Source organism: Zosterops lateralis (genome assembly GCF_965231275.1).
Source record: "Zosterops lateralis genome assembly, chromosome: 25".
Taxonomy (NCBI): domain Eukaryota; kingdom Metazoa; phylum Chordata; class Aves; order Passeriformes; family Zosteropidae; genus Zosterops; species Zosterops lateralis.
In genome coordinates, this window is record NC_139785.1 from 4,516,399 (window position 1) to 4,542,060 (window position 25,662).

The window sequence follows — 25,662 nt, forward strand, 5'->3', positions numbered from 1 at the left end:
AACTTTATTTCTTTTTTTGCCTTGGGCGGATTCAGAGCTCGCTGTGTGGATTTGGAGGATGAGCTGCAGGCACAGGGTTCAGCTGAGTTTCCCCTGGGGACAGATGTCCCTGTCCTGGGCTGGCCAGGAAGGATGCAGCCTGGGAAATCCCAAATGTCTCTTTGCAGTTGTTCTTTTCCCAAAAATACTTGTGAAGCAAAGGATAAATTTGCTTGGGGTGTCATTTAGAGGGAAATTGAGGACAGAAATATCCCTGTCCTCATCCCAGGCTGAGGGAGACGCTCTGTTCACTGGTTTTTCATCACTCCATGTGATGATTTAGCTCTTTCAGAGGTCAAACAATATAACTTCACTCTTATTAAAGGAGTTAAATCCTTAGTAATGGCTTTTATTTTTTGGTTCTTTCCTGAAGATGCAGGAGATGGGACGCCTTCAGCAGATATTGTGGGAATATGGGTGAGTTAAAAGCTTTGAAAAACTTGTGGTTTATTCATGCAGAGTAGAAAATGAAGCAGGATTAATGGTTAAAAGCCAGAGGAAGTTTGTCCTGGCAGTGTGTGCTTGGCTCCCATCCCTCTGTGGCGAGAAAACCCCTTCCAGAGCACAATGGATATGGCTTTGTGCACCAAACCCACGATTCCTGTTCCTCCCAGTGCTGCTGTGTATGGAAATAATGCCAGCTGAGAGGGATGTGCGTGGACAGGGATGTGGTGGTATCGAGTTGTAACACGTGGGTGAGAGAAACGGGGAAAAAGACTCGAGGGGAGGGAATGATCAGGGGTTTGTGGCTGGATTTGGATGCCAGGAGAGCTCTGGCCCCAGCTCTGTGGCAGCTGGTGGGAATTGGTGTTTGTGGATCCATTGTTCTTCCAGGATTCCTGCACCCCAGTGCAGTGTCTGAGCCAGGTGCTCCCTGAGATAATGGTTTAATGCAAAGGGGGAAAATAATCCAGGAAAATGGTGATCCAGGGATGGTGAGAACAAGCTCAGGTATATGAGAACAGAGGCTAAGGCGAGGAGCAGGTGAAACCCTGGGATGTGGGATGTGGGATGTGGAGCAGCGTGTGGCCACTGGAGCCACAAAGCTGTGGTGAATTAGCTGGAAATCTGAAGTGTTGGCCTGAAAGTTCTCTTGGGCTGGCCTGGAGCTCAAAAAGACACCTTTAATCCTGAGTTAGTGGGGAAAGAGATTGTTTTGAGAGAAACTGAAAGTTTCGATTTGTCTCGTAGCATTAAAAAAAAAAATGTTTACAATCTGTTTTTAACAAAGCCGCAAAGCTGCAGTTAATGATGAATAATAAACATCTTTTTGTTTAGAAAATATTAAAAAATAAGTACTATTTGTTTTGGAAACTAATCTTTGCAGCCTTTTTTTTTTTTAATATTTTTTTTTTTTATTTTATTTTTTATTTTTGGCAATGCAGCAAACTCCAGCCCTGACTGGTGGATGCCTTGGGCTGGAGGTGGCTGTGGGATGAGATACGGCAGGGACAGCTGTCCAAGCCCTGCCCTGGGGATGCTCAGGGCTCAGCAGAGGTGTGGGAACGTGCCAGGGAGGGAGCTCTGGGGGTAAGGAGGGAAATTGTGGCATCCTGGAGAGAAAGGAGAGCTTGAAGAAAACTCCTTGGTATGGGATAGTATCAGGTAGGAGATCTACAGGAGCAGGTACCCTGAGCTCAGGGTCTTTTTGGGGCTCAGTGAGCTGCCAGAGGGAAAAAAAACATCTCTCTATTTGGGATGCACAGGGAAGATTGCTGCTTGGTTTCAGAGATTTTGTGTGAAAAACACCCACTCATGCTAAAAAGCTTGGATTGCTCCCTGGTTTGCCTCAGCAGTAGGAAGAGCTGCTGCTGCCTTCCCGGGGAGGGGAGCACAGGGCAGGGTGAGCCAAGGGGCTGAAGCCTGGGGCTGCCCCACCAGCCAGATCCTGTCTGGGGGAAGAAAAATGCCCCTTTGCAGGCGGCTGGTGCACGAGGAGCCCCTGTGACTGTGTCCGTGTCTGTGCAGGGCTGCTCCTGCATCCTGGGGCTGCTCTCTGTATCCCGGAGCTGCTCCTGCATCCCGGAGCTGCTCCTGCATCCCTGAACTGCTCCCTCTATCCCGGGGCTGCTCCCTGGATCCTGGAGCTGCTCCTGCATCCCGGGGCTGCTCTCTCTAACCTAGAGCTGCTCCCTCCATCGCGGAGCTCCTCCCTGCATCCCACAGCGCTTCTCCCTGCATCCCAAGGCTGCTCTCTGGATCCCAGAGCTGCTCCCTCCATCCCAGAGCTGCTCCTGCAACCCAGAGCTGCTCTTTGCATCCCAAGGCTGCTCCCTGGATCCCGGGGTTGCTCCCTCCATCCCAGAGCCGCAGCCTGCATCCCTGGGCTTCTCCCTGCATCCCAAGGCTGCTCTTTGGATCCCAGAGCTGCTCCTGCATCCCAGAGCTGCTCCCTCCACCCCAGAGCTGCTCCTGCATCCCAGAGCTGCTCCCTCCACCCCAGGGCTGCTCCTGCATCCCAGGGCTGCTCCTGCATCCCAGGGCTGCTCCCTCCACCCCAGAGCTGCTCCTGCATCCCAGGGCTGCTCCTGCATCCCAGGGCTGCTCCCTCCACCCCAGAGCTGCTCCTGCATCCCAGGGCTGCTCCCTCCATCCCAGCGCATCTCCCTGCATCCCGGGCAGCAGCTGGTGCCGGGAGGGATGCTCGGGGGGTCGATGCCTGCATTTAACTCCCCGGCTGCGGAGTGAAACCCGCAGGAGCGCGGGTGTGCGTGTGTCAGTCAGCATCCTGAGCCAATGGGTGCCCGGTAGGAGGTCTGCGCTCCCTGTGCACGCACCGAGCCTGGTGCTCCTTCTGCCAGTTGTGCGCGAGTGTGTGTGTGTGCGTGTGCAAGGGGAGCTCAGACACGCTGCCTGCCCGCTCCCGTCTCTCCCCCTCTCTCCAGCTCGCTAACTCCGTCTCCCTCCCTCTGCAAACATTGGATTTAAACCTGCTCAGAATTCAGCGCAGAACGAAAAGCAGCGGCGGCGGCAGCAGCAGCAGCGAGCAGCGAGCGCAGCAGCCGCTCTCGCCTACCGCAGCTCCAAGATGTACCATCCTGCCTGCTGGATCGTCTTCACGGCCACCACTGCCCTGCTCTTCATCCCAGGTAGCGCAGAAAGCTTTTTCTCCGGCGGGTGGGAGGGCAGGGTGGGAGAGCCGAGCGGGGACCCGCGCTCAGCGCACACTGAGCACCAACGCGCGCATGAAGGCAGCGAGTTGTTCTGCAGCGGGGATTGCCCCAGTGCTCCCAGTGAGGGGCTCCGGAGCCGTGCTGGACCCCCAGGTGGGCACAGAGCCGCCGGTGCCTGAGAGCGGTGGCGGCACCTGCAGCGGGGGCAGCCCCCGGGCTGGGCAGGGTCTGTCCCTTCGGGCAGTGATGGGCTCGTGCAGTTTTTCCCCTTCAGAGTTGGGCACCTGCTGTGCCCTCCCTCTTCTGAGAGCAGTCGTGCTATTCCCTGGGCTCTCCTCATCCGTGCTGCCCTGATCCCTGCCGGCCAAACTCGGCGCCTTCCCCTCGCTCCCTTTCCCAAAGTGAAAAGGAACCCCCCGCCCCAATCCCGGCACCGGGGGGGCCGTGCCGGTGCCGCAGCCTCAGCGAACTGAGCGAGCGGCTCCCGAGATGTGGCTTGGCCTCGTCCCCAGGGCTCCCCGGGGGGAGATGCTGGCTCTGGATCCAGCGCTGGCCCCGTGCTGCTGATGCTCGCGGAGCAGGGGCGCTGCAGCCAGCCGGGGTGATGGGGATGGACAGCAGAGCCGAGCACAGGGGGGAGGGAGGAAATCACCGCCGGATTTCTGATGATGATGATGGTGATGATGTGCACTTTTAGCGGCTGGGGAGATCATCGTCCCTGTGCAAGCAGATGGGGACTGGGTGTTGAGGCTCGGATCTGATCTGAACCCAACCTGTGTTTTTTGTGACTGTCAGTGGGATTTCTGTCGGGCTCAGGAGGGCAGAGAGAGAGGCACAGCTGTGATTTCAGCGGCTGCCCGTGGTTCAGGCACAGCTCTTTGCTGGTGTGTGTGGCAGGAGGGTGAGGATGGCTGGGGAGAGGTTACCCATGTCACAGCTGGCCAACAGCTCTGCCCAGAGCAGCGCTGAACACGAGGGGTCTTGGGTTAAAACTTGTTTGTGGAGGATTGTGCCATCCTGGGGCTCTGTGGAGCTGTCACGGTGCAAAGTGAGCAGAGCAATGGGTACAAAACACCCTGGAATGGGCTGGGTGCCCCTCTGTGGGATGGCAGGGGGCTGGGATGTGCATCAGCACTGGGGTCAGAGCTGTCCCCTGGGCTGAGCTTTGGCTCTTGGGGAGCAGTGGTGGAAAAAGCCTTGACAGCAGAGCCTCGAGCTCCTCAGCAACACCAGACACCAAAATGGTGCATCTGTAGTTTGGCACGTGAGCACGAGGGAGCCGTGGCTGGGTGAGCTGCCTGACTTTGTACACATAAAGGGTTGTTTTGTTTTTTTTTTAAACAGATCTTCAGCAGGGCAGGGTGGGTGTGCCTGGTGTGGGGGCAGGCCTGCCTCAGCAAGGCTGTGCTGAGCACAGCTTTGGCTCTTTCACCCTCTTGCTGGATGAGGTTCTGTGGGTTGGGATGGCAGAGAAATGCATGGAAGCAGCTGTGCGGGCCAAATGGGAGGACGTGTGACACTTGATGGGCTGTCATCGAGATGTCCTCAAGCTGCAGGAGCTGGCAGAAACCTGACAGGGCTCATTTGCTGTTTGCCAGTGCCCTGCTGCAGTTTCCTCAGGATGTGGCTGTTTGGGCCAAGGCCAAGCCAAGGCCTGGGCTGGCTCTGGCCTCTGTGTGTGCCAGGGAAGGGAAAAAAACCCTGAATTTAAGCCCCTGAAAACTTGGGAGAGGCTTCTTGATCCACACTTATGCGGTTGTAGCTTTCCCTTCTTATTTCCACTAAGCAGCAATATCTGCTTTGGCTTTGGATGTCCCCTGAGCTAAACCAGCCCAGGACTTTGCCTGGCTGGGCTCAGCCCTTAATCCATCAATCCAAACCCTTCTGCCTGCATTAGAGGAAGGGAAATACTCTGGGCTGCTCCGTGCTTTGCCTCCCTGCCCTGGATTTGAACATTTGAACATTTTTATTTGTGCCTGGCTTGCAGAGGTTGGATGTTTTCCCTCCCTGCCCGACCTGTCCCAGCAGTGATTTCAGTCATGGTTTCACTGCTGTGGGCTGGAACACGAGTCGTGTTGGCAAAGTCGTGGATGGCAGAGGGAAAGTGAATGGTCCCTGCTGTCCTTTGGAGCCTGCACCTTTCCCAAAGTGGGGTTTTTTTTGGCTGTTTATTATTTCCAGGCGTAATCCCAAGGGGTTTATGCAGGTGACGCTCCCCTGGGATATGCAGAGGCTGTTTCTGAAGTGCCAACTCTTTCCCTTTCCGTTTTTATCTGAATCCTGCGGGAGTTTCACACGGGGTGGTTAAAGTGAGAAGGGAACCTGCTTTTAGAAGGTGTAATTAGAGTGAAGGGAAACATCACAACTTGAAGGCTCCTGCAGAAAATAGCATCGCAAAGTTATTATTAGCTGTAATAGCTTATTTGCCAGTTTTTCCTCTTTCTCCTGCTCCCACCTCTGTCCTACCCCCCTCCTCTTATTTTTGTTAGGAAAGATGCATTTTCCCCATTGGGTCTCGTGTCATCTCGTTACCAATTTACTCTCGTGGAATCTAAAGACACAAAAGGTTAATGCAATAATGAAACCCTGACCCCTCTGGTCATGGAGAGTGTCTTACTCTGCAGCTTTTTATTTCTTTGTAAGACAAGTTTCTATCTGAAATAATTTCGAAGGCTTAATGCTGTTGTCATCTGGAGCCTTGGGGGAGGCGGGTTCCTGGACATGGGCTGCTCTCTGAGGTGGGAAGGATGCTGAGGGTTTTTAATGAGCCCAGCACTGCAGGATGGGGAGGTGAGTGGGTAATTTAATTGTCAAGCTGTTGGCAAATGCTTTGAACCGCTGGGCAGTGTGGGTGCTGCTGTTTTGAAATGAGGGTGGGCTGTGACGGAGAATGAATTTGGGGCGGGGGGGATCCATTTGTCTGAGCTGCAGTTACAGGGTGACATCATGGCTCTACAGGTGGCACAAATCAATGCTCATCAGCCTCGTTAGACATTTATATCGCTGCCTTTGCAGGCTGGGGGAAATGACTTGTCATGGCAGTGGTCGGAAAATCCGGCAGTGCAGGGGGAGATGGACAATCCTGTTTTTCACTGCTCCAGGGCACCGGGATCAAGGTGAAGCTGGTAGAGCTTGGGGTGTCCCTCAGTGCTCCATGGTCACCCTTGCACCCAGGACCTGATTTCTGCATCCTCCCAGAGACTCTGTGAGATTTCATCCTTGCTGGGGCAGCCTGGCTTTGGTGGTGGTTGTAAAACCCATCTCAATTTACCAAATAGACACTGCAGGCATTAAAAACACCATCCCATCCCTTCCTAAAGGGGTCCCTGCTGCAGGAGGAAGCTTTTCCCCCTGCCTGTGACATGATTGTCACCTCTCTCTGGTGGGGGATGCCGGGCTGGTGGAGGGCTGCTGATCCCTGCGACTAAGCCTGAGAATAAGTACCTGGAGCACATTAGTTCTGCTTTAGTGTCATTTCAATATGAGCAAGAGGGGCTTAAAGGGATTTTCTGTGCTCTCCCAAAGGCTGGGGATAGGTGTGGATAAGGCACTGCAACCATCAGTCTTCCAGGAGTCAGGGGGGCTGGGGAAGATTTCCCAGCAGGATGGGGTGTGAGCCCAAAAACACTCTCTGGTCTTCCTCTGCCTCTCCCTGAGGCTCGGCCTATAGTTTCCCTGCCAGAAGGTAATTTTTTCCATCTCCTGGCTCCCAGTACAGTGAAAAGGTTGATGTTGGCCCCTTAGAGGGTGTTTTAATTCTGCTGAGGAGGAGCAGCACTCGCTGTCATTTCCAAAGGATGTGGGGAGGGAGCGTGACAGGAGAGGAGGCACACCCAGCTCTTGTGCAAACCCCCCCCAGTGCAAGTTCTCAGAACCATTTCCCCTGAGGGCTGTGGCTTCCGGGGGCCGGTGGCTCTGGCAGCTGCCTTTCAGGATGCCCCAAAGTGCTGAACCTTGCTTTGCATTTTCCAGCAGCTTCTCTTTGACAGCGTCTCCTTTGTGCATTCCGTGGTTGCAGACGGCCGGGTGGAGGAGCTTTTGCTGGTGCGAATCCCTGTGAAAAACTGAAAAGGGAGAGATGTTTCAAAGGCACCGATGGGAGCTCTGTGCCTTAACTGGCGCCTTTGAAAATCTTCTCCAAAGGCTTGAATATTTGGTTATGGCGAATTTTGAGCTGCATAAACAGCTGTGTTCATATTTTACACTTGAATATGAAATTCGGAGTTTGTGCTTTGCTTGGTGAGAAACCAAAGTCACTCAGTGGGGCTGTTGGGGTGCACAGGTTTGGGGGGAACAGGGTACCCAGGAGGATCCTTCTGCTGCAGTCAGGTGGGGATAGAGGAAAACTTGTTGGTTTTTATCTGTAATCTCCTTCATGACCCTGGGGTCACCCTCAGCTTTGCAGCCCTGCCTTTCCCCTGCCCAGTCAGGCAAAGCTGGGCACTGATCCTGAGCCCTTCTTACCTTCTTAGCATCCCCTGAGATGCTCTTGGCTCCTGGCATGTGCAGGATGGGGAGTGATTTCAGCTGTCACACTCATCCTTTTTTTGTTTAAACTTAAAAATAATAACAGCTTTTCTGCAAATCTCCTTTGCCTCCCAGTCATCTTTCCCTAATGAAGGCACGGTACTTATAATTACCAATGCAGCAACAGCACATAACAGAGGTGGCTTTGACACTTGCTGCTCCGTGGGTGGGTTTTTCCAGGGAGCTCCTCTTCGTTTCATGATTAGAGGGAGGAAACACTTCCCTGCCTCCTTCTCCAAAGCTCTGGGGTTGTGTTTTCACCCTCTAAGGGTGACCAAGGCAAGGTGGCTGGTCCAGTGGGAGTGGCAGGGGATGTGTCACCTTGGTGAACAGATGGACAGGTGAGCCCAGATGTTTGTTGTGGGGTCTGGCTGAGTGGGAGCTGCAGGACTCTCCCTCTAGTCCCAGCTTAGGTTCAGACAGTGTGGGGTGGCTGAGGACAGTGGTTTGGGATGCTCAGGTACTGCAGGGACCCATCAGTGTCGAGAGCCACCCCCTTGGGAGGAGCTGCTTTTGGGAAGTTGAACCTGTTGCGTGTGCGGCAGAGTCATGTGCACCAGGGACACGTGTGAGATGAGGCAAGGAACGGGGGGAAAAAGAGGAGATATTTTTAGGTTTACTTTTCTGTGAATTCAGCGCTAGTGAAAAGTGCTGGATTGACTGCTCTGGAGACTGAGGCGGGCTGTAAAGTGCAGGGAAGGGCTGGCCCAGGAAAGGTCCCCTGGGAGCTCTGCACTTCTGAGTGGAGTGCTGGGACTGGACCTCACCAGCTCAGGCTGCCTGGACAGCAAAGCCACGGGGGATTCTGTAGTGTTGAGCAGAGCTGGTGCACTCGTGGGGTTTTCCAGTGGATATGGGATTCTCAGGAGGGCATCTGGGGTTACCTGCGCTCTGCATGGCTTTTTCCTATGTGATTCAACCCATGGGTGGCTCTTCAGCCACACAAGGAGCAGCTGACCCTGCAGCAGGAGGGCCTGGTCTTCCTTCTGGTACTGCATTTCCCACTAACCAAGCTTCCCAGAGGTGTGTATTCCCATGCTTCTTGCACAGCTTGGAAGAAGAGACCTTCACACGGGGCTTTGGCCCTCAGAGCAGCTCCAAACTGGTGAGACTGGGCTGAACCAGGCTGTGCCCAACGTGTTTTCTGAGCAATGTACCCCTGCTGTCCCCCTGCCAGCCCTTTGCCTCCTCTCTCCCAATTGTTTACTTTTGGCCTTTTGTTTCCTGGACTTGTTGCTATGCATGCAGCATGTGGAAGGAGCTCCAGCGAATATAGGCCACACTTTGATTGTTCAGCAAGCTGGAAAATGATGATTATAATTTTTGACAGGAGGGAAGGAGGGGGAAGGAGATCTCTGGGCTTTCAAATCTGCTCTGTCATAAGCAGGATCTTGCAAGGGCCTTCTGATGACTTCTCCCGCCCCAAAGGAAATGGCGTTTGCATAGCAAGAGGGGTTAGAGGAAAAATTCCTCTCTCTACAAGGACAAAGTGGCACTTCTTTCACCAAGCCTTCCACCTCGTGTGGAGGTCCTGTCACAGAGCATCAGCCAAATGCGGTTGGTGTTGGCCAGTAATTGACTGGGATGTATCTGGGAGAAACCTGGATGCTGCTAAAAAAAAAATCCTCTTTGCTGTTAGAGCAGCCCACGGGGTGTATCCCTCGGGATGCAGAGGTGCTGGCACAGCAGTGCCCGCAGTGCCAGCCCTGGGGGACATGAGCATTGAGGTCCTTAAAGTCAACCTGGAACTGTCTGGGAGCTCCAAAGACCCCACAGACTTCTCCCAAAGGGGTAGCTCCATTTGGGGCCACACCAGCAGTGGACTTGTCTTATCACAGTCCAGAGTGGCAGCAGAGACCCTGGAGATGTTGGCTGCTCCCTCTGTGCCTCTTCCCGACTCACAGCTCCATTGGCATCAGCTGTACAGTCCTCAAAGGATTTCCCCATTTATTTATTTTATTTATTGGCGTTGGCTAATTTCCACTTTATTTTTTTCCCCTCCTTTCGGTTGTTTATTTTAATGCCATCACTCCTAATGAGGCTAATGACATTTAGTCTCTGTGGCGGTGCATTTTAATTTGGTCACCGAAATGTCAGCGCACGGCAGCCTCCTCCTATCTCCCCGTGACAAAAGGCACCTCAGACAAAGGGGCTCTGTCCCCGGCCCTCCCTCACCCTCCTTATCTCCTTCCTCCCAGGGACGGGCCAGGACTTTTGGCAAAGCCACCTCCTGCCATCCCCTCCTCTGCTGGCATCAAGGGAACAGGTTTGGCCACCAAGGGCTGTGAGGAGGAAAAGCCAGGGCTGCCGGAAACTCGGGATTTTCAGGCGAGCCAGCGCCACGTAATTAATCAGATGTCAAAAGCTCTCAGCAAAGTTAGCTCTGATCGGCAGGAAAATCTGTCAAATAGGTCGTTCTGCTGCCCCAGGTGCTTTCCTGTCTCACTCTGCCCATAAGTCTACCTTGGCACTTCTCCTTTCTGTGGCAGAAGTGGGAACTTCCTACAGCGAGGTAGGACCTTCCTGCTTGGAAAACTGGAGCAGCTTCTCCTTGCCTGGCCCAGGGCTGGTGTCATGGGCATTGCAGGGCTGGAAATGGGAATAGGGGAGACGGCTGGGGTGGGAGTCATTGATATTTGGAGAGGCTGAGGTGCTCAGATGTTGTGTGTGAATCTGGAGAGGCCTCTGGTCCAAGCTGTGGGGTCAGGAGCAGCCTAAACCCTGTGGGAGGTGTCATAGGTGGCTGCGCTGGAAAAGTGGAAACTTCTCTGTTTTGTGTTGTACTCAAGATTCTCAGGGTGTTGAACCTCAGAAGCCTGAGCCATTTTGCTTAAGAATGAGTCCTTTTTTCTGCAATCTGGGTCCAAATGCGGCTGAATTTGATCTGTTCTCCTTTGATCTGTTCCTCCCTCGCTATTCTATGTACCAGGAATGGATGAAGATTAAAGTTTGCAGTTTCTGAGCAAACTAGGTTACTCATCACTGCACGATACCCAATTACCTGCTGATACCTCAGGAGTGAGAAGGTATTGATCCTGCTCGGATTTGAACTTGTTGAACCAAAGGCTCTGGATATTTCAAATCCGTTGCTGAGGACGTGCCGTTTCCTTCAGGAATCAAAGTGGGATGCAGGCTGTGTTTCTGCACCACCTGGGCTGTGGGAGGTGGGTCTCTCCTCTCTGCCTCAAGAGAGATGACCAATAAGTGAATAAATAATATTGTCTCCACTCTCAACAGTACAGGATGGATGCAGATGTAATGAGGTTTGTGATATTCCTGGGAATATCACAATTTTACTGAGAAGAAGTCCTCAGAAGCTGATTTTTACCCCACATGGGTGGGTTTTTTGTGCCCTCTCTGCTCACCACTCCTTTGTGAGCACTGCAGGCTTCAGAAATGCCTTTGATGGCATCCCCTGTGTCTGCCTTCCTCCTGTCTGCCATGTTCCCGACCAGAAATAGCCCATCAGTTCAAAATAAACCTGAAAATTCTCCCAAAATTACCTGGTGAGACAAGGCCGGGGGGCCTGGATCAAAACGTTTATTACTGAAACTCGGTGATACCAGGTCTCACTCTTACACAGTGGTTGTTTCCAGCAGATCTTAAAATACTTCACGGAGAAGAGAAATTTCATTGTACCTGTTTTTTGTAGACAGGGGAGCCAAGGAATAAAGAGGGAAAATGACTTGCCCAAGGCATGTGCAGAGACACATGTTTGAGAGACGTGTTCTTGCTGTAGCTCCAAATCTGAAGTGCGTTTTTCCTTGTGAAACAGTGGAGTTCAGCTTCCTGCTTTGAGAAACACAGGAGAAAGAGTGCAGGATCAATACATTGGGTGCTAAAATCCCTGTGCTGGGCTGGCAGGGAGCTGGAGCATCACCAGGCTCTTGGGCTTGTGCTTGGATGTCCCAGTTTGTGTCCTGGCAGGAGAATCTGTACCACAGTTCAGGCAGCGATGTCTGGAAGTAGGAAAATGTGAATTCATGATCAGTCTTGTCGTTGTTAGGGCAGTCATGACTCACAAAGTTACACCACAACAGTTCAGAAGGCTCTTTATTAAGGCCCCATGCTGTCTTTTATACAGTTTTTACAAACCTCAAGGGCAACTTCTAATTGGTTAATGGCTTTCTTGTTAATTATTCTATCGGTTAGTAAAAGGTATTTTACTTGTCCATCAAATCTGTCTATTCTGGGATTGTTTACATTTTTTTTTTTACTGATTCTCACGGGACAGATCCCTCGTTATTACAGGTGTGCTTCTTTTTCACCCTCAGAATAGACTGTTGTGTTAAAGGAGCTTCTCATTCTCAAAATAGCTTCACATGGGAACTTACAGATTGCTCGTTAGCTGCACTTAGAAGAAATGACAGACTAGCTTCTTACCCTATTCCTACACAGCCTGACTTTGTGAGTTGAGGGGAACCCTCTGCTCCTCTCCAGGCTGACAGGAGGGCAGCACGTGGTTGATCCCCCTGCCCTTTCACGTTGCATCTTTGCCTGTCTTTCCCCCTGAGCTTTGAGAATGATGATCCCGGAGCTGAAAAGAAGAGATGAACAGAGGAGAAAATTCTCAAGCACGCTCTTCACTCAGCCCTTGGTCTCCAGATAGAAGTGCTCTTTGGAATTTTCAGGGAGAGTGTAGGAGCATCCGTGGACGGCAGGGAGAGGGAACTCTGCAGACCTGAGATATTCTAGAAACACCTGGTTTTATTGAAAGGGTCGTGGGTAAAAAGGGCTTTGCCTTCAGCCACCAGCCTGGGCTGCAGTGAAGCTCCAAAGAGAGAGGGAGAGAGAGGGAGAGAGAGAGTGTGAGGTGAGGGAGGTAAAAATGTTAAGAGGGGTAAGAGAGAGGTAAGAGTAAGAGAGAGGGAGCGGTGAGAGAGGGAGTGGTAAGAGAGAGGTAGAAGAAGAGTGAAGACCTTGTTCCAATCCATTCTATCTCCTTTTGTGTTGAATATTCTAATTTACAGTGACCAACCCATGTAAGATACAAACCCTACAAACTTTGCATGCAGCCCATGAGAACTGCTATATCACCACATCATCCTGTATTCTAAACTCCAAAGAGACTTTTCTTATCCACATTTCCCTGATACCTTGGCAGGTGGAGAGGGGCTGCACCCTTGGGTCCTTTTGTTTTCTGTCCCTCAACCCATCTCCAGCTCATCTCTGTCTTCCTGCCTGCCATGATCACATCTCAAAGCTGCCCTTCATTTCTATTTCACTCACAGGTTTTACACCTCCAGTATTTCTTATCAGGCAATCGTATCCACAAGCCTTTCCTGTCCCATCTTTCCCAAGAGGAGAGCACACATTTGTCCTGTCAGTGCCTGCCCTGCCTCGGCTGTGAGCGCTGCAGCATCCACTGGCCGCTCCTGGCCGAGAGCCGCTGCCTTTGCCAGCCTCTCCGTATCCTCGGGACGCTTTATCTTTATAAAGTCCCAATAAGTGGACAGTATAATATATTTCACTTTTAATAAGGTGTTGCCAGTTGCACACACTCCGCAGAGCAATTAGTGTCAAAGGCAGCTAAGCAATGGCGGGGCGCCGTAATTCCGCTGTTTACCGGGCTGCAGATTTATGGGCAGTGCTGGAGGAGCCGCGGTCACAGCTTGGCTGGAGGCACAGGAGGTGCCGTGCTCTGGCTTGGAAACCACGCTCCCAGCTGATGCCTGGGGAAGGCTGAGCTGGAACAGAGATTGGGAAGAGCTAAGAGAATAAAGTAGGTATTTATTGAAAGGCCTCCTTGGGCAGGAGAGAAGCCTGACCAGGGCTACACCCAAAGTGGACTTAGAGTGGTTGCAAAGTGCCTGACCAGTCATAAGAGCTCATATTTTTATAAGTTTTGGTCCATTTGCATATTGGGGTTTAATTGTCCAATTACAGCTTCAGGTTGTGAGGTCCCTTCCTTCTTGTCCCTCCCTTTAGCCCACTGTTGTTTGTGTTTTTGGCCTGAAAGTTGTCCTTGGTCTTCAGCAGGAAAATGATTTGTTTTGTCTCCCTGCTCTGTGAAGAGAGCTGACTGGCACTTGATATGAGGCTCAGAACCACACACCTAAGCAGCACAGAATCTGGAAAACATGAAAGCCAAAATTAAGGCTTCAGAGCTTCTCCGAGTTGTGCAACTCCTGGGAGAGAGGCAGGAATGAGCCACTGCTTTGTTTTGGTGCTCCCCCCACAGTTCTGGGATTCCACAAGGAGATGCTGAGCCTGCTTAGATGTGCCAGCCGAATGAGCAGTTGCTCAAAATTCATATAGTGAGGACCCCCTTGCTCTTTATGTGATGGCCTGGGAGGCAGAGCTTTGCCATGTGAGGTTTTCCTCATCGAGGAAGGGAATCACAGAATGGATTGGGTTGGAAGGGACATTAAAGATCATCTCATCCCACACCCTTGCCATGGGCAGGGACATCTTTCACTAGGCCAGGTTGCCTGGCTTTGAATATCTCCAGGAGTGAGGAGAATTACGGAGAAATCTCCAGTGTCTGGATTAAAGAGAGCCCCAGGGCTTGGTGGGCAATTGACCATTGACATGGTCTGACCTGTTGGGTGGAGAGAGGACAGGAGAGGGGAATTTTCAGGTCTAGGGGAGGGGTTTTTGCATCTTTACACCCTGTGAGCATCCAGAGATGGTGGGGTCCCTATTTAGTGGTTCTTCTTCCCATAAGAGTAACCCCATTTTCTCTCCTGGGCATCTAGGAGTTCTTACTTCAGCTTTTTAAATTTTTTTTAGCATCAGGGCATGTTGGGCAAAGAGCTTCAGTGAGCTCAGCTCAGGGAAGTGCTTATCCCTGCCTCCTTCTCATGAACTGAACATTCCTGCTTTTGTCTGGGGACTCTCTGATCATCACAAGCTGTACTGTGCAGTTTTTATAGAGTCAGTCCATGTGCTGATCTCGCTGCGGAGGCTGTCAGGCAGCTCCACCATCCTGCCAGAGCCCTCCTACCCAGATCTGACCAGGCTCATGCTGCCACTTGTGTTTCCAGAGGCTTGACCCACAGCCCTTGGCTTTGTGGGAGGACAGAAAGAGGTGTCACACCAAGAGTGGTGTGGAGGGAGGTGCTGCTGTGCCTAATGGCTGGATTGGGCTGCAGATGCTGCAGAGTCAATCCAGCCAGGATCTGCTGTGGGGAAGCAAACCCAGTTTGTGTCAGATGTGTGGGGTCTGATTCTGAGGGTCTGGAATCAGCCCTGTGAGGAATTCAGGCACACACAGCCACTAACCAGCGAGGCAGAGTGCCAGGGATGCAGCTCTGGGTTCCACATCCCTCATCTCCAGCTCTGCACACCTGAACCTGCCCCTCTCCTGCCATTTGCCACCCCAGCTCCTGGGGATGCCTTCACTCGTGCAGGGATCAGCCCCAGAATTTAGTTTTTAGAGCAAGCACAGGTGATACTGCTGAGCCCATGCCCCCACCTGCTCCCCCTTCCCCACCCCCTGATTCTCAGTTCAATAAAGTCCCAGTTTCTTGGGTTTGTTCTCCAAATTGAAAGCCTTCCATTTTCACACCTCTGTAATTGGTGCTATCTGTTGAGAGAAACTCTGCAACTCCAGCCAGCCAGGGTCAGGAGGAGCTGAATTGAATTAAAAGGAGCAGAAATTGGTTCGAGGTGGGCAGAGGGCCGCAGGGAGAACTATGCAATTTCTCTCCTCTGGGCTCCTGATGAGCAGAGCAAGCGGCAGCTTCCCATCTCTGCCCATGGGGGGCTGACACTGGCCCACCCACACCTTAATCTGCACACCGAGGTGGGCACCTCTCAATAGAAAACAAGGAAATGAAACCCAGCATCTCCTCCTTTTATCTGGCCAGCAGGGCAGGGCTCTGCTCCTCTGGCTCCACGGCCAGGATGCTGACAACTGTCACTGAAATGACCTTGCCGTGATTAAATACAGCAAGAAGTGATGTTTTCAATAAAAAACTAAAGCTGTGAGACGAGCTGATGGCTGGGAGATTTGAGGTGCTGTGTGTTAATCCTACCTGCATCTCAACCCCAGGTTGAAAACTCTTTGTGCTGTTGGACTGAGTTAAGGGCGAGCATCCCAGACTTTGGATCATGATTCCCCAGCTCTGTCTCTGCTGGTTTAGGCTGGTGTAAAACCACAGCAACTTCAGCCAAAGCCAGTGGATTTATAGCCCTGTGGTAAAGCTACGGATGGAGAGTGTGCTGGGAAGTGTCAGGTGTGGAGTTGTCTTAGGGGAATGGATGTGATGCTTACAGCTCTTAAGGAGCTGCTTGGAAATTTTCCCACATTTTTTTTTCCCCCATGAAAAATGGGTTTTTTGTTATCTTCACTCACAGAGTGTAGGAGCTCTCTTTGCTTGGCTCTGGGAAGCTTGCTTATCTTGAAGATGCTGTTTCTAGGAGCAGGAGGAGACCCATTTGAAGAAAGGAGTGCTGTGACCTCTGATCCCTGTGCTGCCTTTATCCCTCAGCCCACACAGAGTTCTCCTTCCTCAGGCCAGGCTGGGCTGCCTTTCTCCTTTATAGCTCTTCTAGTGGGTGTATAATTAGTTTTTATAAGGGATTTGGCCCCAGGTCTGCCCCAGCCCAGCTAAATGTCCTTGGCTCTTCAGAACCAGAGCCGCTCTCGCTTTGGTGCTGGCGTGGTGAGCACTCAGAGTAGAGTGGCTCCAACAGGACAGCGCGGAAAGGGGGAGATAATTCAACTGGTGAAATTTCAGTCAACAAGGGAGCAATTTTCCACCCACTTCTGAGCTGGAGCAAAGCCCTTTCCAGTCTCCCTTTCTGCGGCTCCCCAGCTGGGCTGGCACCAGGGATGTGCCATTTATTAGAGGCAGTGAGAAGGAACGTGGCCAAGGTAGCCTTGGAGGATGCCAAGCGCGGTGCCCTGCCTGCCCAGCTGTTTGGAGGATATCTCCAGCCCCATTTTTCCCCCCAGGGGACTCGATGCACGACTCCCCTGCTCCTGTCCCTGGGCTGGGGCAGGGTCAGTGGCATGGCTGGAGCCGGCAGAGCGCCCTGCAAGTGCCCCGGGCCTCTGCTCTGCCTCTCTGGTAATTTATACAAGCGCAAGCCGATGTTCCCTTTTAAATTGACAAAGGCAGAGACTGGAGCCCGGGAAGCCCTCTGACCTCAGAGCCCTGGTCCATGAAAATTACAGGCGCTGTACAGCGCGTTTCCTCTTGATGTACTTGCAGTGGGGAGATGCTGGTTAATTTGCCAGGACTCAGAGGTGACCCGGGTTTAATAAAGAGGATTAATGGATTTGAGCTAAAGGTCTCGGCTGTTTGGAGCTGATAGCCTTCTTCTTCGAAGACACTCTGGCAAGGCACGGCTCAGCCTCCCGCCGGGAGAGGTGGGGGGCAGCTCTGTTGGAGAGCGCTGCGGTGCGGGCAGGGCATTGATTACCTCGGGGTTAATTAGCAAACCCAGGTACCCCGGCCCATGTCCCCTGCCCTGTGTCCTGCCTGTCATTCCTGCAGTGGAGCAGAGAGGCTGGTGCTGCCCTGGGATGTTCCCTTCCCACCTCTTGGGCAGGTGTGCCAGCCCTTACAGGGGACACGACTGGGTGAAGGCCGTGACAGCTGGGACACAGAGCTTGTGCAATGCCTTCTGCTCCACTTTTGGAGTTCGATGCTGAATTTGGGCTCAGAGCCCTTGTTTCAGCAGCTTTCCCTGTGGCTGATTTAGGATGGCAGGGCCCTCCAACAAGTGGATCCCAACAGCAGTGTTGATCTTACTGAGAGGAGTTTGTGCTTTGTACCAACTCCAGGGATTTACACTCTTCCCTGGGGAAGACAAGGCAGGATTTCAGGGATGGGCATGGTCACACCAGCAGACCCTGCAGTGCTGGGCAGCTGGGGAGCAGCAGAGGAGATGGTTTGGCTCAGGGCTGGACCCCTGAGCCGTGTCACAGCTGGGTGTAGGGATCGAGGGAGGACGAAGGGGGAGTTTCTTGCCGGGAGGATGCACATGAGAGGTGTGAGTGGTGACAGGGCTGTGGGGGACAGGAGCAGCCTGAGGGCAGTTTGTCTCAGCACATCCATGCTGCTCTGCCCCTGCAGTCCTCCTGTTCCCACAAGGGTTAACGACAGTCCTGTGGAAAGGATCCCACGGGGCTGGCAAATCCCGTGGCAGCAGTGATTGTCTGCCAGGGGCTGTGCTGGGGAAGAGGCTGAGCTGAGCTGCTGCCTTACCCCCCTGCTCTGCCTTCCCACTTAATGTTCCCAGCACGCAGAGAGCAATGAATTCCCCGTAGCGTCCCGCTCCCTGGCCCTGGAGTCTCTGGCGATATTCCCATAATAAGTAAGTGGAGTACTTTGGACAGGAGCAGCCAGGGACGGGGCCAGTTTCCCTGCCGGGAAAATGCATGCACGATCAATGCAATCAACTTACCCTTCAGGTCCTTTTTGGGTTGGATGGAAGAGATGCTCTGACTGAAACCCATTTATTGAGTAGAGAAGGTGCAATGGAATTACAAGCTGTAGCTTTTATCAGCTCCTGGCTTCTGCCTTGTCTTTTCCTTATCCGACAGAATGCCGAGTGTTATGAAGCATTATTCTCTTAAAACCCCATTACTTCTCATTTCAGAGGGGTGGGGAAGCACTTTGTGATTCATCCTTTGCCAACTACAGGTGGAAGTGTTCAACAGGAGGTCCTGGCATGGAGCTGGAGTATTATTTATCCCTCTATGGCTGGGCACTGACCTCTCTCAGCTCTCTTGCTCTTCAGGGAATTCCACGTGAACAATTCCCTCACAGAGCTGAGCATCAAGTCAGAGCCAAAACCATTTGTGCTCCTCCCAGTGCATCCCACAGCTCTTTAGGACAGGAAGGGAAGGTATTTAATGTCTCATGGAGAAATTAAGTCCAGGAGCTGGAATGGATGGTTCAGCAAATGCACTTAAGGATGATGCCCTGTTATAATGGACCCTGATGTGCTGCTGGATCCCAGGTGGAAACCCTGGAGGGAGTTTGTAGGGATGTCCACGGCTGCACAAACTCTGATCATCATTAGGAATGAGGTCAAATTTTGTCCATCTGTGCATGTGCTTTGGTCACTTTGGGCTGATGTTGGCAGCATTTTTTGGTCTGGATAGTGCGTGACTCGTAGGGAATTTCTCCCTCTATGAACAAACCTATTTTTGAGTAGCTACTGAAATGGAAAAAAAAGGAAAAAAAAAAAAAAAAAAAAGAACCTAGAAATTGTGAGTTTACTCTCAATCTCTTTAAACCAGCCACCACAGAGGTCAGGGCAAGAGCCTGGCTGGCAGATAATCTTTAATGCTCACAGGCGGGCAGGACTTGGGGTTTGTTTCACTGCTGCTTCCTCCAGCGAGGAGCATCACCTGCATTCCATCCTCTTCCTCAGAGCCCTGTGAGCCCCCTCCTGGCTCTCTGTGCCCCTCCCTGCCGCGGTGAAAGGTTCTGATGTGACACCAGCGATCTGCCTGTGCTGCTGCCCTGGATCCGGGGGAGGGCTGGGCACCAAATTTACCGGAGCAGGAGCCGGGCAAAGAATCTATTTTTTGGGTCAGTGCCGGGAAATCCGGCGGCGAGCGGAGAGCAGCTCCGGCTGCAGAGAGCCTGGATGAGAAGGCTCTCGCATGCAATAAAAGCAGCTTTGCAGTCAGGTCAGGCTCTTCCAGCCCTGCCATCCTCACCGAGGACCTGGGGGTGCCACAGCGGGGACCCCCCGTCTGCAGCGGGGCCTCCAAATGAGCGCGGCTGCACCGGGGAGCTGCTGCCTTAATGCATTCAGCCGGTATTGTCTTCTTAATTCCCCGCCTCGGAATCCATCCCCGGGATGGCCATGTATTATTTAGCTCGGCGCTGGAGATGCTGCTGTTCTGGAGAAGGAGCCGGGCGCAGCATCCCCGGCTCGGGGTGTTGGTTGATGAGCGAGCAGAGCATCTCTGCGCTCCGACCCTCCGGCCGTGGTTTTTTTTTTTTTTTTTTTTTTTTTTTTTTTTCCCGGGAGAGCTCTCATCCCGGGCAGTAGACCTAGCGAGAAATTGCTGTTCACCCCTGCAGCAGGAGATTTAATTATCATTAGCTGAGCTTGCACGGCTCCACGTGCAGCTGCAAGTTTAGCTGGGCCTTTTAAAAAATCCAGCTGCAGTGTATATATATATATATATATATATATATATATTTTTTTTTTTTTTTTTGCATTTCTCATTTTTTCCCCCTTTTTTTTTTTATTCTTTGTCTCACCTAAAAGCTTTGCTTTTATGGGGGTCTTTGCTTTTATGTTTTGGGTCAATTTGGCAAGCCTTTGAGCACAGTGCACGCTCAGAAAGGGCAGAAAATGAGTATTTCAAGGATGGCAGCCAGGCAGAGCAACCTGTGGGCATGTTTAAAATATGCAAGTCCCATTCTCAAGGTTTGGGCAGTTTTTTGCAGGATGTGGTGTATATTTTGTACCTAATCAATTTACACTGGGAAAAAAAAAAAAAAAGAGTGTTAAAAGGTCGTGTTTTACTTGAGAACAGGAGTCAGGGTCATGGTGGGTGTGGGAGGAAGGGGTGAGATCCCCAGGGAATTTCACCCTGTGGGCTGGAAATGTCAAACTCCCTGAATTGCCCAAGATTTCAGTTTTTTTTTTAAAAAAAATCTGTATATTTGTGCAATGAGCTCACAAACCCCAGCCCAATCTTCCACAAAACTGCTGTTTTTTAGGAGAACTTTATTTCCATTAGCATTTCTTGCAAATCTCCTTTTTAATGCCAAATTGGGGTGTTTTTTCCACCAAAAAGCCTCCTTTTCTGGGAAGTCCCGGACAAATCCCCATTCTGTGGGCCAAATTCCTGGCGTGGTGACCTTTCCCCATGACTTTTCCCATCCCTGCCCTGCCCAGCCCTGGAATCCACTTTTCCCCCCCCTGCACTGCCAATAAAGGCAAACAAAAAATTAAATCTATAATTATCATTACTAATTCCACTTAATTAGTCACAAGCCAGCAGCCAAATTGGCTTTCTCATAATTATCAGATAAGCAGTAAGCACATCTCATAGATTATAATTAACACTGCTTAATTAAAATCTAATATACATACACCCTTTCCTCAACATATGCCTAATTGAGTTCACAAACAGAGGGGGTGTGAAGCTCCAGTCCCTGTTGCTCCCCCAAAGATTTTCTTGGATGCCACTTTTGTGTTAAGTTGGTGGCACGTGGGATGTTCTTCCCGTGCTTTCCAACACTGGAAAAAGGGGAAAAAAAGGCTCCAAAAAAAAAAAAAAGTGAGTCCCTGCTGCACGGTGAGCTCACATAAGATGCTCTCCCGACTTCTCTATTTTTTCTTATTATTGTTATTGCTCCAGCTGCGACCTCTCCATAATCCCCCGTCGATGCTGGGCTCTGCAATAATAAAGCAGCTTGAATAAATTACGCTTTCAAAGGCGAAGGCCGGATTTTGGAGCAGAGCTCTGGAAATTGATGTCTCTCTTAGTGCTGCTTTCCCTGAGCGGGGTCGGGAGATGCTCTGAGGCTGCAGTGAGGCTTTTTGTATGGAGGGAAACTCTCGGGTTTGTTTGTAGCCTCGCTGCTTGTTGATACCTCGCTGAGAGCACGTTGATATTGCACTGAAATCTCATTCATAGCTCACTGAAGTTGCATTGGTACCTCACTGAAATCTCTTTGATAACTCACTGAAATCTCATTGATACCTCACGGAAATCTCACTTAAATTTAATTGGTACCTCACTGAAATCTCATTGATATCACACTGAAATCTCATTGATACCTCATGGAAATCTCACTGAAATCTTATTGATACCTCACTGAAATCACATTGATATCTCATTGATATCTCACTGAAATCACATTGATACCTCATGGAAATCTCACTGAAATCTCACTGATATATCATTGATATCTCACTGAAATCACATTGATATATCATTGATATCTCACTGAAATCACATTGATACCTCATGGAAATCTCACTGAAATCTTATTGATACCTCACTGAAATCACATTGATATCTCATTGATATCTCCCTGAAATCACATTGATACCTCACTGAAATCTCATTATACCTCACTGAAATCTCATTGATACCTCACTGAAATATCATTGATTCCTCACTGCAAGCTCATTGGTTCCTCACTGAAATTGCATTAATACCTCACCAAAATGTCATTGATATCTCACTGGAATCTCACTGAAATTGCATTGATACCTCACAGAAATCTGACTTAAATTTCATTGGTACCTCACTGAAATCTCATTGATATCTCTCTGGAATCTCATTAATTCTTCACCAAAATCTCATTGGTACCTCACTGAAATAGAATTGATTCCTTACTGAAATCACACTGATATCTCAGTGAAATCTCACTTAAATTTCATTGATACCTCACTGAAATGCTCTGAGTGTCACAGCAGGGATGGCAGGGAGGCCCTTGGTCCCCTCCAGAGCCTGGTTGAGGGGTTGATGCTCGCAGGTGAGATCCCACACTATGGTTGATGTGCTTGGGGGGCTTTCAGCTCCTCTTTCCTTCTATTTGGTGGAGAGGCCACTCCTGTGGATGAGGAACCCGGGTCTGAACCAGCACAGGCCACCAAAGCTTTGGTGTCCCCTTTGCAGGTGGCCTGCCTTGTGAGCAGGGCAGCACCTGCCATCACAGCTTCCACTGTCTGACCTTGGGGCAATAATTACATTGTGTTCCAGGTAGCTGTGCTCCCATTCTGAGATAAATTCTCGCCTGTTTGGCTGCCTGAGAGAAGCAGAAACTCCTGATAGTGCTGATTATTAATGAGATCATTTGCCTGCCAGTTTTTTGCTGAGCTCATATCTGACTGGGGAGTTGATTCACTGTGGGAGATTTACAAAATGTGATTTCCGTCTCAGAGATGCTGAGCCGAGCTCCTTTAGCCAGGATGGAGGGGGCTCCTTCTCTGGGATTTAGTCCTGGCAAGGGCTCCTGTCTGCACTGCCAGGGCTGGAGATTCTCTCTTTAGGCAGAGCAGGATTGGGGAATTTTAAACTCCAATCCTTGGGGATCAGAGGCTTCTGTGTCTGGAGAATCGTGGCTGTGGGTGATGCCAGGGCATCCCGTGATGTCAGCTCGTCTCCAAAGGCTTTTAATGCAGGGGCTGTGGAAAGGAAAGGCTTGGCACGTGTTCCAGCATCGGGGGAGGATTTGCGGATTAGAGATGTGTAATTGTATGTAGTGCATGACAAAACAAAATAAGTGGCAAAAAGAACTCAGTCGTATTAGGAATTCAAAGCGAGCGTTAAGCTTTTCTACATTAAGGGAGGGAAAAAAAAAAAAAAAAAAAAAAGAAAAAAAATAGCCAGGAAAATGCACGAGGCAAAAAATCCCCTGTGCTGGGCGCTCCCGCTCCACGCTGAGGCACAGCCTGGCTGCAGGAGCTGTGGGATGAGGGACACTCACCATCCATGAGGGACAGGGACCAACCACTCCTGAAAACTTTTCCCTCCCAGCTGCCAGCCTTGGATGGGTTTGCTGGCCGGGGAGAGACGCGCGCTTGGAAAACGAAGGCGAAACACAACTGGGGCTTCCTGGCTGGTTTTTCTGGTGATGCTGGAACGCCACGCAAGAGCCAGGTGGTTTGGGCTGTGGTGGTGGCTGAGGCCCCTCTCCACGCTGCCCCTGTGCCCTGTGGTTGAGGCCTCTGCTCGTGAGGTTCTCACCCTCCCGTGCGAGGCAGCTGGAAGCTTTTGTCCGTGGGGATTTCTCGCCATCATAAGATCTTCCCAGATTAAGTAAATAATTTCACATTAGCTTAATTAAGTCTAATAGACTCATTAGTTCACTCTTTGCGCGTGCTCCCGAGGGAGGATGGCCGGGAACCGTGAAGAGTTGCTGCGGAGAAATCCCGTGGCATCTTCAAGGCAGGAGCCAGCGGTGGGAGCGCTGCTGCTGCTGGGTCAGGGTTGGCTCTGTGAGGTTCAGGAGTTAAAAATTTACATCCTCTTGCTGGCTTGAATCATGGGCAGGTCTGTCCTGTCCAAAATGCTGCTGGGTTTTGTGCTGGCTGGTGGCTCAAGAGTGGTTTTATGGGTAGGTGCGTTGTTCCAGGCAGGAATATAGTCCAGACCATCCCCTGATGCCACAAAAACCTCCATGTGCTTGGGAATATTGTGCCCTGCCTGGAACAGGGTGGCTCCATCAGACCAGTCTGGCAGTGCCACAAAGGCACACCTGGGAATCAATTTTTTGGTGCTTTTGCAGCATTTTTCTTCCTTCTCCCACTACCAAGAGGTTTCTAAGCCCACCATGCTCAGAAGGGTGGAGAAGAACAGGGGCTCCTGATCCAGTGGGAGGGTTGGGATGGTCCCTTTGGTTCTGGCACGGGATGCCAGGAGTGGCTCCTGGATGGTGATGGAGAGACCAGTGGGGGACAGATGTTGACCAGAGAAGATGTGTGGGAGAAAAGGCTGTGGTGGTTGCCCTAAACAGAAGGTGGTGGGGAAGGCAAGAGCTGATGGAAGTTAAAATCTGTGTGTGTGTGCAGGTGCTGCCAGGGTGGGAACGTGTCAGTTTGCAGCAGGGGGAGATTTTGGTTTTTCTCTTGCCTGCTGGTGTGTGGCACTGAATTATACTGCGGTGTACCAGGCATTTTTATGATGCATTTTAAAGTTACATCAAGGGCATGGAGAGCATATGGGTAGGTGACCTCTTTTTTGCATTTGCATAAATCTAAATAAATAAAATAAAAATTGAGAGTGGGAGGCAGGGACCTGCAGATCTCTTCATTCTGGTGGCGTGTTCCCATCTCCCGCACACAATGCTGAGGAGCAGAAAGCACAGAAGCCTGAGGTAGACATCTGGTTTCCCTTTCACAAGTGTTGCCTGTTCTTTATTTATAAAGAAATTATTGTATTTAAAGCCAATACTCATCTCTTGTACCAGCAGAGAGCAGAGATAGATGGATAGATTAAAGGGAAGTGGGTTGTGCATATAAATGGGGGTTAATTTGCTGACTCTTTGGAGAAGTGAAACCTGGCTGAGAGCTCCGGGGTTTGGAGGTTCCTGGGGGTGTTTTTGATTTCAAAAGCAGCGTGAGAGGAGCCAGTCCCGGCCAGGGGGATGCTGAATCGTGGCATGCTGGGTACCATCCTCATTCCTGCATGGCAGAGGGGCAGGAGGGAGGGAGAAGGGAGAGCTGACAGCATCCCCCAGGCATCGGAGGGGACAACATCTCCTCTCCTTGTGGCTTTGGGACTTGTCCCTCCACATGCCACCCACAGCATTTCTCTTTGCCTCGCTCCATCTGGGCAGCAGGATTTGGTGCTGGCCGTGCAACAGCTCCAGCAGGGATGGGAATGGGAAGAGAATAGATTGAAACGCTAAATATACCCAGCAGGAACCAGCTGGAGCCGGTGGAAACCTCAAACGTGCACACAGAGAGGAAGAACACAATGTTTCATTTGTTTTGTTTTATTTCACAAGAAAAATCTTCACAGCCCAAACTGTCACTTTGGAAGTAATTTGTGGCTGAGGATTTCAACACCCACTCCAATGATATTTTATTCTGACCCTAAACAAAATCAATAGCTTTTTTTTTTTTCCCTCCTCCTTTTTCTTCTTCCTTGAGAAAACAGTATTTTTCAGCTCAGTGGAAGAAGAAAATAGATTCTGCCCAGTGTTGTTAAAAAGATATTATAACCAGTGTCTCTGGAAGTGTAAAAAGTACATGATCTAATATGTCTGAAGCAATTTTGAAAGGCTGCTTTATTTAGGATAATGGAGAAGCAGCAGTAAACCTCATAATCTTCCCGGATAAGGAGTCCAGCAGGAGGGATCTGAGCTGCAGCTCTGTGCCCTGGCTGCTTTTTTTCACCTGTCAGAGCCAGGGTTGAACACTGGATGAAGCCTGGTGAGGTGATGGAGCCCAGCAGCAACCAGGGAGGGTGGGGGGCTCCTATTTTGAGTCTGTAAAGCCCCTGAAGAGGAGAGAGAGGCTCTGAGATGCAGGAGCATCCCTGGGAGGGGTTAGGACAGCAGGGGTGCTGCTCAGGAGTGTCGCTGGCACTGCTGCTCTG